Source organism: Mesoplodon bidens (genome assembly GCF_964165515.1).
Source record: "Mesoplodon bidens genome assembly, chromosome: 10".
NCBI lineage: Eukaryota > Metazoa > Chordata > Mammalia > Artiodactyla > Ziphiidae > Mesoplodon > Mesoplodon bidens.
Genome location: NC_138172.1, coordinates 11,439,356 through 11,449,639, shown reverse-complemented (window position 1 = coordinate 11,449,639; position 10,284 = coordinate 11,439,356).

The window sequence follows — 10,284 nt, the reverse complement described above, 5'->3', positions numbered from 1 at the left end:
ACATTATATGGAGGATAAACAGGGGAGCAGAATCTATAAAACAGGATGAATAAAAACTCTATTTTGTTTTTTTACAGCTAAGCCCTGAGTAACACCACTTCAGGCTTGTCTGTCATACCTTCATTTAACCATCCTTCACGTATGGGTCAGAGCCACGTTTAATGACCTTTGTCCCATCCCTACCCTCTTCACCTTAGCCTCCTTTCTCCCAGGCCTGACTCACTCTCAATTCGTGTTGCCATTTACCTGAGTCTCTCTAGAGCCTGGAAGGAATTCTTGGTGTTATCTTAAGCAAGGCAATTCCTTTCTCCTAACTTTTTACAGGTTAACATGGGATTAAGGGTCCAGGGGAAGCACGACCCGGGAGGGTTTCAGAGGGATGGCCTCCGTGCCTGCTGCTGCCTGAATCTTGATGGGATCTTGAAGGAGATTGCTGATTCTGACCCCGTGACATCCTGGTGTCCCAGCTCTGTGTCACTGCAGTTTTGATGGGGCTTTATAAAAACCCTGAATTGCACCAGGGTGAAGGGTAGTCCCCAGTTTGGAAGCACCTGCTGATCCCAGAACACGTGCCACCGTAAGGCAGGGTGAGTGTGTGTATGAAGTCCCATGGGTTTGTAATCTTCTTGACTTCAAGTCCAGGCAGGCCCAGTATGCCAGCAGACAGCAGAAGGGCCACAGATCACGCCTCAGCCCCGCCTTCCCTCTCCAAGATGCAGAGCCCTGGTAGCTGGAGCCTTCGGTCCGCTGTGGAGCGAGTGGACTGGAGCATCCTGTGTGGACACCGCTGGAGGGTGTCGGGGTGAGGGTAGGGACTCCGGATCCACGCTCTTTGGGGTAAGTCCTAACTCTGGACTGATGAGCTTTGTGCCAAGTTACACAGTTATACCATCCATTTTCAGTTTTCCCATCCATTACACGGGATGGTGATAACAGTCATATGCACAGAGTGGATTGAGTGGATCATTATGTGTAAAGTGCTTAACATGGCACCTGGCACGTGGCAGGCCCTGTGTGTGTGTTTCCTTTAATCGTGGCCAAATTGGATTTGATACCCAGGACAAGCCCTACAGTCTTTTTTTTTTATTAAGTTATTTTTTGACTGCGTAGGGTCTTCGTTACTGCACGCAGGCTTTCTCTAGTTGTGGTGAGCAGGGACTACCCTTCGTATTGGTGCACGGGCTTCTCATTGCGGTGGCTTCTCTTGTTTCAGATCACAGGCTTTAGGTGCATGGGCTTTCAGTAGTTGCAGCAATGTGGGTTCAGTAGCTGCGGCACGTAGGCCCTAGAGCACGCGGGCTGCAGTGGTTGCGGCGTGTGGGCTCAGTAGTTGTAGTGTGCGGGCTCTAGGGCATGCAGGCTCAGTAATTGTGGCTCGCAGGCTCTAGAGTACAGGCTCAGTAGTTGTGGCACGCAGGCTTCAGTAGTTGTGGCACGTGGGCTTCAGTAGCTGTGGCTCGTGGGCTGTAGAGCGCAGGCTCAATAGTTGTGGCACAGGGGCTTAGTTGCTCCGTGGCATGTGGGATCTTCCCAGACAAGGGATCGAACCTGTGTCCCCTGCATTGGCAGGCGGATTCTTAATCACTGCACCACCAGGGAAGTCCAGCCCTACAGTCTTTAAACAGGGACCCCAGGGAGGGATAAGAACTGGGACTGGCTCGGAGAGGCCTGGGCCAGAGGCTTTCCCCACAACTCAGAATAATCTCTGTGCCTGTGTGGGGATGTGGGAAGGAGGCAGGGAGGCCAGTTTGGGGTCCACATGGCCTCCACACAACAGAAATGCCCTCTTTGAAGAGCTTGGTCCTCCTCAAATATCCACCTTTCCAAGGCAGGGATTTCTTGCATCGTGGGGTACCTTGGGGAAGCTCTACTCTGAAGGGAGCAGGGCGAAGGGCATCTTCAGTGGCAGGCTGATCAAATTCTTGGAGAAAACTGCCCGCTTATTTGAAAAGCTTGACACCTGCTTAGCGAGAAAACCAAAAGGGAACCAAGAGCCGGCTTCCATTGCTGGAAAACCCATCTCTAGGCCACCCTAAACTGATTTTGTGGGTAAATAAGGACATTTTAAAATGAAGCTGAGGGGCTTCCCTGGTGGCGCAGTGGTTGAGAGTCCGCCTGCCGATGCAGGGGACGCAGGTTCGTGCCCCGGTCCGGGAAGATCCCACATGCCGCGGAGCGGCTAGGCCCGTGAGCCATGGCCGCTGAGCCTGTGCGTCCGGAGCCTGTGCTCCGCAACGGGAGAGGCCACAATAGTGAGAGGCCCGCATACAGGAAAAAAAAAAAAAAAAAAAGAAACTGAAAGTTACTCTCTTAAATGTATTTAAATCTAAAAACCATTGCAATTTGTTCCCTACCATCATCTATTTAAAAGTACTTTCAAACAAGTTCTTCTTTATTTCTTTTTCACCACAGAATTTTATACTGATTTAATATATTTCAGTCCTTTAAAGTTTTGCTGCCCACCCGCTCAAGCTGTGCCACAAAAACATACATAATTTTGACAAATAGAAGGTGTAACAAATTTTCTGTGATCATAAAACTCTAAGTATTAAAAAATTTCTTCAGGATTGAACTAACATTACAATTACTATATAAATAGTGTAAATATGTATTTTGCTAATTATTAAAAAGGTAAAATTCTTTTGGAAAAATTTCCTTTTGTTAAATAACTGTTTTTATGTTTCTCTCTCTCTAATTGAATTGTATGTCTCTGGATGGACACTACTTATTGCCAGAATGAGACGGGTTTTAGAATCAATTATCATCCTATTTTTCATTTTTATAGATGTAACCTGATTCACATAAATAAGTGGATAGAAGTACAAAGAGTTTTTATAGCTATTATATATAAATATCTATAGCTATAGATATCTTAATTCTTTGAACTTAGAAATATGCCAAAATTACCCAGTACTTTATGATCTGAACTTAATTTTTAGAATCCATTTGCTGACAAATAAATTGGGCTCTCTTTCAATTTTGTTGCAAGCAAAGAATTGGAAACCACTGACTTGCAAAAAGATTTGTTATTCAGTTATTAGAGTCATTCACTTTTGCACTTTCTGGTATGTATTCCAGAAAGGCCTTCCAAGATTTGTCAAATGATTATTCTTTGTACCTGTTATTTTTCAATTTAGAGGCACCTTGTGTAACCTGAAATACTCAAAAGTGCTGGGAAATTTTAAAATATTGTTAAATGCAACATTATCTCTGATAATACATTTAAAAAAATAAGTGCCTTTATCTTGTGACCTCCCTTAAATATGTTTGCATCAAAACCTTGAAGCTGTAGACATATTCAATTTAGAAAAATGTATCCATCATTTAACATAATTGGCTAAGCGGATCCTTGTTTTCAAGTTAATTGGCCCTGTCAGGCTTATTTGCTCACCGGAAATGTCTGATTTCATTTTTCAGTCCTAATAGTTGTGGCAATGCATGTCCAGTAATAGCCATCTCCCTTCCGAGTTCTAGGATGGAGCGATGCTGGCAGGAAGTCGCGCTGTAGTTTGCTGCAGGAATGGAACGTATGGAGACAACCTCTGGAGCAAGGCACTGTTTGCCAACAAGGAGGGAAGGGAAAAGGCAGGTTATTACATGAAAAATATTTCACACGATCCCTTTGGTGCCCCAGAATAAAAACTCGCCATGGCTGTGCAACCAGAGTGGTGAGATTCTGGGTTTGTGAGAGGTGTGCCCTCTGATAAAGTAGAAGAGGGGATTGTGGGTGTTGAGAACTGGTAGATCATAGGTCGGGTCTCAAGCGGATTGATTTTAGGTGAAAGGATCAATACAAACGCATAGTTTTACCCTGAGGATCTGGAAATGGATTCCCTGAGAGCCAATGGTGTGCAGACTTCAGAATGCCTCCAATACACCTGGAGTGTCTGTGAAAACACAGATTGCTGGGCCATACCCCACAGTTTATGATTCAGTAGGTCTGGGGTGAGACCTGAGAATCTGCATTGCTAACAAGTTTCCAGGTGAGGCTGATGCTGCCAATCTGGGGACCACAGTTTGAGAGCCCTGCCTTTGCTTACTCTCTGTACTTGCATTCACATTAGTATGTAAATTAATTAATGTATGTTATTTTGTGGCTCACATTTGTACACCCCTCTCCTAACACACACCCTCAACCCTCTGGTTACGGAACCTCAGCTTCCTGGCAGCCAGAGCAAAGAGGGAAAGTAGTTGGGTTCTTGGCTTCTTGTTATCTAAGCAAGCTGAGCCTACTTCTTCAACAGGAGACATGTGGTTCTGAGGCAGACGAGTTTATGTGGGTTTATATAGGCGATATTCCACTATACTCCTGATTGCATTTTATAAAAACTACTAAGATAGCAGCATCCAGTATTTACTGCTTACATTTTCTGCCTCAAACATAGCAAGCTTTTCCCATGCATTATCTTAGTGAACACTTAGATTAAACCAGTGGGAGAGGGTCCATCATTACTCCCATTCTGCACACGAGGAAACAGGTTCAGAGAAGTGGAGGATCAGCCCAAGGTCACCCAGCCAGTAGGTGGCTTCGGCATCCAGATCTTGAACCCTAGCTGTATCATTCCAGTTGGCTTTCTGGATCCGTAGATACAGAGGGACAACTTCACTGTGATGTTTTATATAAGGGACTGGAGCGTCATCAGGTTTTGGCATCCTTGGGGTTCCTGTAACCAATCCCCCACAGATACCGAGGGATGACTGTATATTCATGGGGGCCGTTTCTTGGATTGGCTTCCTGTAAGTTGACTAATATTGAATGGTGGTCTATAGGGTTTTTTTTGTTTTTTTTTGTTTTTTTTGTTTTTTTTGCAGTACGCGGGCCTCTCACTGTTGTGGACTCTCCCGTTGCAGAGCACAGGCTCTAGACGCGCAGGCTCAGCGGCCATGGCTCACGGGCCTAGCCACTCTGTGGCATGTGGGATCTTCCCGGACCGGGGCACGATCCCGTGTCCCCTGCATCGGCAGGCGGACTCTCAACCACTGCGCCACCAGGGAAGCCCTGGTCCATAGTTTTTTTAATGAGCTGATAAAAATCTTCAGATAAAAATTATATAGTGATTGAATTTATAAAACAGATGACCCCACATACAGACAAACAACCCAGAACTCGTGGCTCTGGTGAAGTAGGGGTGGTAACAGGGACTCTCCCCACTTGGCACGTACACCCTAACTTCCCTCCTTCCCCAGCCAGGCCAGTTTTACAAGATCCAGGGTCCCCTGGAAACCACTGAGACAGCTGCTTGCTCTGCCTTCTTCACTAGTAAGGTGGTTTTATTTTTCAGGGTTTTAATATGTTCTGTGGTCTGTATCCCAACTCCCCGACCCCCAAATGGCCTCAGCCTCAACCACCACTCTCAGTTGCCTGTCTCTCTTCAGTAGGAGGGCTTCAAAGTTCTAAGACATGATTTGGATTATCAACATCATTGCCTCCACAATGTGTAAGCCTGGGTCTGGGGCAAGAGGGAGATACAGAAGCACAGGCTTCTGCCACCCAAGTGCCCAAGGGAAAACAACTTATCTTCAGTTTACACAAGAGTAGGGTTGCTGTCAGAAATGCAAGAAATCAGGAGTCAGCTACTTACTAGCGAAATGCAAAGCCAAACTACTGCACACCCTTGAGTTCTGCAAAAATTAATAATGCCAAGGATGGTAAGGATGTGAGTGAAGGGGGCATCTTCACACCGCTGGGGGGAATGCAAACTTGCAGAACCACTCTGGGGAAGAGTTTGGCCTCACCCAGCAGAGTCGGATGTACCCTTGGCTCAGCAGGCTGGGCTGCAGCTTCTGGCTGCAGCAGGCTGTGCAGTGCACGCTCGGGTTGCCATGGAATTGTGCAGTGGGATGGACCCGGCAGTTCCACTCCTCAGCAGGCCATCTTTAGCAGGAGTCCGCAGACTATGGGACCGTAGCCCAAATCTGGCCTGCCATCTGCTTTTGTTTTCTTTCATTACAATTTCGTTGCAGCACGGTTGTGTTATCTGTTGTGTTCTGTTGACATCTGGTCCTGGTTGCTTTCCTGATACAATGGCAGAGTTGGATAGCTGCGAGAGACAGAGACTGACTGGCTTGTAAAGTCCCAAATATTTACTGTATGTCCGTTTACAGAAAATGTGCTCCCACTTCCAGTCTGGAGGATTCCCTTGCATGTGGGAATCAGGTGACATATGAGACTGTTCATAGCAGCATTGTTTGCCAAAGTGAAAAACTGGAAAAGACCCAAACGTTCATCAAAAAGAGTTGATTTGGGGCTTCCCTGGTGGCGCAGTGGTTGGGGGTCCGCCTGTCGATGCAGGGGAGACGGGTTTGTGTCCCGGTCCGGGAAGATCCCACGTGCCGCGGAGCGGCTGGGCCCGTGAGCCATGGCCGCTGGGCCTGTGCGTCCGGAGCCTGTGCTCCACAACGGGAGAGACCACAACAGTGAGAGGCCCGCGTACCGCAAAAACAAAACAAAACAAAAAAAACATTGATTTGTATCAATACAATGGGTTATTATAGAGCAGAGAAGCTCCATTTATGGGCAGTTCAAAAGCAACTCGAACTAAATGTATGCTTAGAAATACAAACACTTGTGGAAAGCTGTAAAGAAAAACAAGGGAATGATTATCATAAAAGTTAGCCTAGGGGTCATCTCTGGAGAGGATGTGCTTGGAGAGGCACACCGGGGTCCTGGCAATGCTCATTCTTAGTTGCATGAATGCTCACCTTATTTTTATTCTTTATGCGGTCCACATATTTTAAATGTTCTCAGTGTTTATGTCAAATTTCATAATAAATTCGTTGTATGTGAAATTGGTTTCCCAAATCTTGAAATACAAGTCATAATTCAGTTCTGGTACAGCATAAAAAAATGGCAAAATGTTCATCAAAATAGGGGAAAATAGGGCTTCCCTGGTGGCGCAGTGGTTGAGAGTCCGCCTGTCGATGCAGGGGACGCGGGTTCGTGCCCCGGTCCGGGAAGATCCCACACGCCGCGGAGCGGCTGGGCCCGTGGGCCACGGCCGCTGGGCCTGCGCGTCCGGAGCCTGTGCTCTGCAGTGGGAGAGGCCACAACAGTGAGAGGCCCGCGTACCGCAAAAAAAAAAAAAAAAAAAAAATAGGGGAAAATAAAAGAATGTGCATCATTTGGTGGAGAAATCTACCAAGTATTTTTTTTTTTTTTTTTTGTGGTACGCGGGCCTCTCACTGTTGTGGCCTCTCCCGCTGCGGAGCACAGGCTCCGGACGCGCAGGCTCAGCAGCCGTGGCCGACGGGCCCAGCCACTCCGCGGCGTGTGGGATCTTCCCGGACCGGGGCACGAACCCGTGTCCCCTGCATCGGCAGGCGGACTCTGAACCACTGCGCCACCAGGGATGCCCTCTACCAAGTATTTTGGTCCTCCTCCAAGCCTTTGAGTTCTGCTACAGCTATGCCAGCATTAGTCTTTCCTTGCCTTTCATGGTCACAAACGAAGACAGTGGTTTGTGGTCAATGGGTTGCAACCCAGTTTTTTTTTTTCTTTTTAACTTTTTATTTTATATTGGAGTATAGTTGATTAACAATGTTGAGTTAGTTTCAGGTGTCCAGCAAAGTGATTCAGTTATACATATACACGTATCCATTCTTTTTCAATCTTTTTTCCCATTTAGGTTGTTACATAATATTGAGCAGAGTTCCCTGTGCTATACAGTAGGTCCTTGTTGGTTATCCATTTTAAATATAGCAGTGTGTACATGTCAATCCCAAACTCCCTATATTCTTCCCCCCACCATTCCCCCGGTAACCATAAGTTCCTTCTCTAATTCTGTGAGTCTGTTTCTGTTTTGCAAATAAGTTCATTTGTATCATTTTTTTAAAATTCCGCATATAAGTGATATTATACGATATTTCACTTTCTGTGTCTGCTTTACTTCACTCAGTATGACAATCTCTAGGTCCATTCATGTTGTGCAGCCCAGTTTTGAATGGGCGTCCAGGAGAGAAAGTCTTTAAGTAGTGTGGCCCCGTTTTGACAGTGATATTTGAAGAAAATGCACTTGTATGCCCAGCACAAAGCCAGTGAAACTCAGTGCAATGCTGAATCTCAGAGCATATCTCCCAAACACCTGCTTCAGACCCACCTGGCTGATGGAGGGTTGCAGAGCGGGAAGGCTGGTGGCTGACAGGAGGAATCAAATTTTCATGGCCCTGAGGAAAGGCTCCCAAGTATAGCCTCAGGTTTTAGGCCTGAGCCTTCAAAAACCTCCACTCTGAAAAAGGGGCATTTTTCTACCAATGGGCTTCGAAAGATCCTGTGTGATTCACATTCTACAATATATAAATTGTTGTATGTACTGTTTACTTCCACAAGAGACCACTATTGCTTCACTTTTCCTAATGGTGCTTTTAAAAAAGTATAGTTTTAGCCACCAGTGATACAGAAAAAAATAGCGTTGGCATGTTTTAAACACAGCGTGGAAAAATGTCATTTCATGGTCCTTTGGAATCTTGTACTGAATTCTTGACATGGGCTGCTCATTGAAATATGAGTGATGGTGAACATGACAGTGAGGACACTGGGCATCTCTATAGAGACGTCCTCCCAGGATCAAGCTCTTCCATATATATTATTCAGTTAAGACTCACAGTGCCCTGTGTCTTGGGGTTCCTGTTTTCCAGAGAGCACAGCTGGGGAAATACCATGAGTTGCATAGTCAGGTGATGATACTTCAGAACAAGGGGAAGTAAGAACAGGGGAAACGTAGAAACTTCCAGACTGTTCTTTTGGAAGCACACCAGGCCTTCCTCAGTGTTTAGGTGGGTGATTTGATTTTCATCTCAACTTGCTTTCAGCTTGAAATGAAATTGGGCACGTACATCGTTCTAGAGAAAGCTTGGGAAGGGGGTCTCTCAGTGCCTTGGGAGTTTCCCAGATGACTGCTTCCTCGGACTGTCCTTCCTCACAGCCTCTCACCAGGAGCCTCAACTCTGGATATTCGAAGCTTCGAACCTTACCTCCTAGAACCTTCTGCTCCTCACTGCCCTGCCTTGTTTCCATTATCCCATTTGGCAGACAGAGGGCAGTATTTGGAGTCAAAACTGTGGGTTTGATTCTGGCTCCTTATTGCTGGGCGAGCTGGTAGTAAACCTGTCTGAGTCTCAGTTTTCTCATCTGTGAAATGGGGCTAATTATACTCCTCTCATAGGGTTTGGCAGGGATTCAAGCAATTGTGTGTGTAAAGGGCCTGACACGCAGTAGATGCATCTGCTTAGCAAATCCTTCTTCCGTTTCTTCCTCTCTTGCCCTTGATCAGCTGCTTCTCTGGTTATGGGCCCTGAGTCTAAAAGAACTCAGAGAATACTTGTTACTGACCTAATTATGTTCAAGTACAACCCAGCAGTCCTTGGGGCAGGAAGGACTTATTATTATTTAAATAAATATTTAAATATTATTCAAATATTTATTTAAATAATTCTTATTTAAATAACTTATTATTTAAATAAGAATCTCCTGTTCAATTTGGAGATGCTCAGCCAGGTTGGTCTTTGTGGGGATCTCCCTCAGGAGAGCATGGCTGGCCGTTGGCCCTCCTGCCACCTCCAGCCCCGGTACCTGGCTGGGTAATCCAGGTCGCCCTCACCAATATGGGTGTCATCCAATCCATGGCAGGCCTGATTAGAACGAAGAGCAAAGTCACTCTCTGCTGAGTAAAGACATCCATCTTTCCCCTGCCTTTAGACATCAGTGCTGCTGGTTCTCAGGTCTTTATAAGTCATCTTCAGGGACTTAAACCACTGGCTCTCCAGTCCAGACTTGGACTGGAACTATCCCACTGGCTTCTCGGGCCTCCAGCTTGCGGTCGGCGGATCGTGGGACGTCTCGGCCTCCATAAGCAGGTAATGCCAATTCCTCACAATAAACCTCTATGTACCTTAAAAAAAAATCCCTTGGTATGATGGCTAAACAATTCCTGAGTCAGAAACTGCTTTTCAGCAGTCTCTCCAGGGGGTTATGAGGTCGGTGGTCAGAGGGTCATGGTTTGAGAACCACAACTCTGGGAGTTTGCTGCGGGGGGAGCCACACCATGTCCTGCATCTCAAGGCTTCCCTTCAGGGACTGATTGATTAAAATTCGAAAATCTGGCTCTTCCAGGCAGCTCCCCGCTGTACCGTCCCGTAGACCCCGGGGCACTCGGTAGCTGCCGGCAACACTGGAAATACCATTAGATACACCATTCCTGCAGCTATCTTTGGCTGCAGGAAAGCTTGGTTCTCAAGCTGTGGTTCCAGAAGCAGTCCCAGCAGGCCCTGGAAACTTAGTCAAAATGC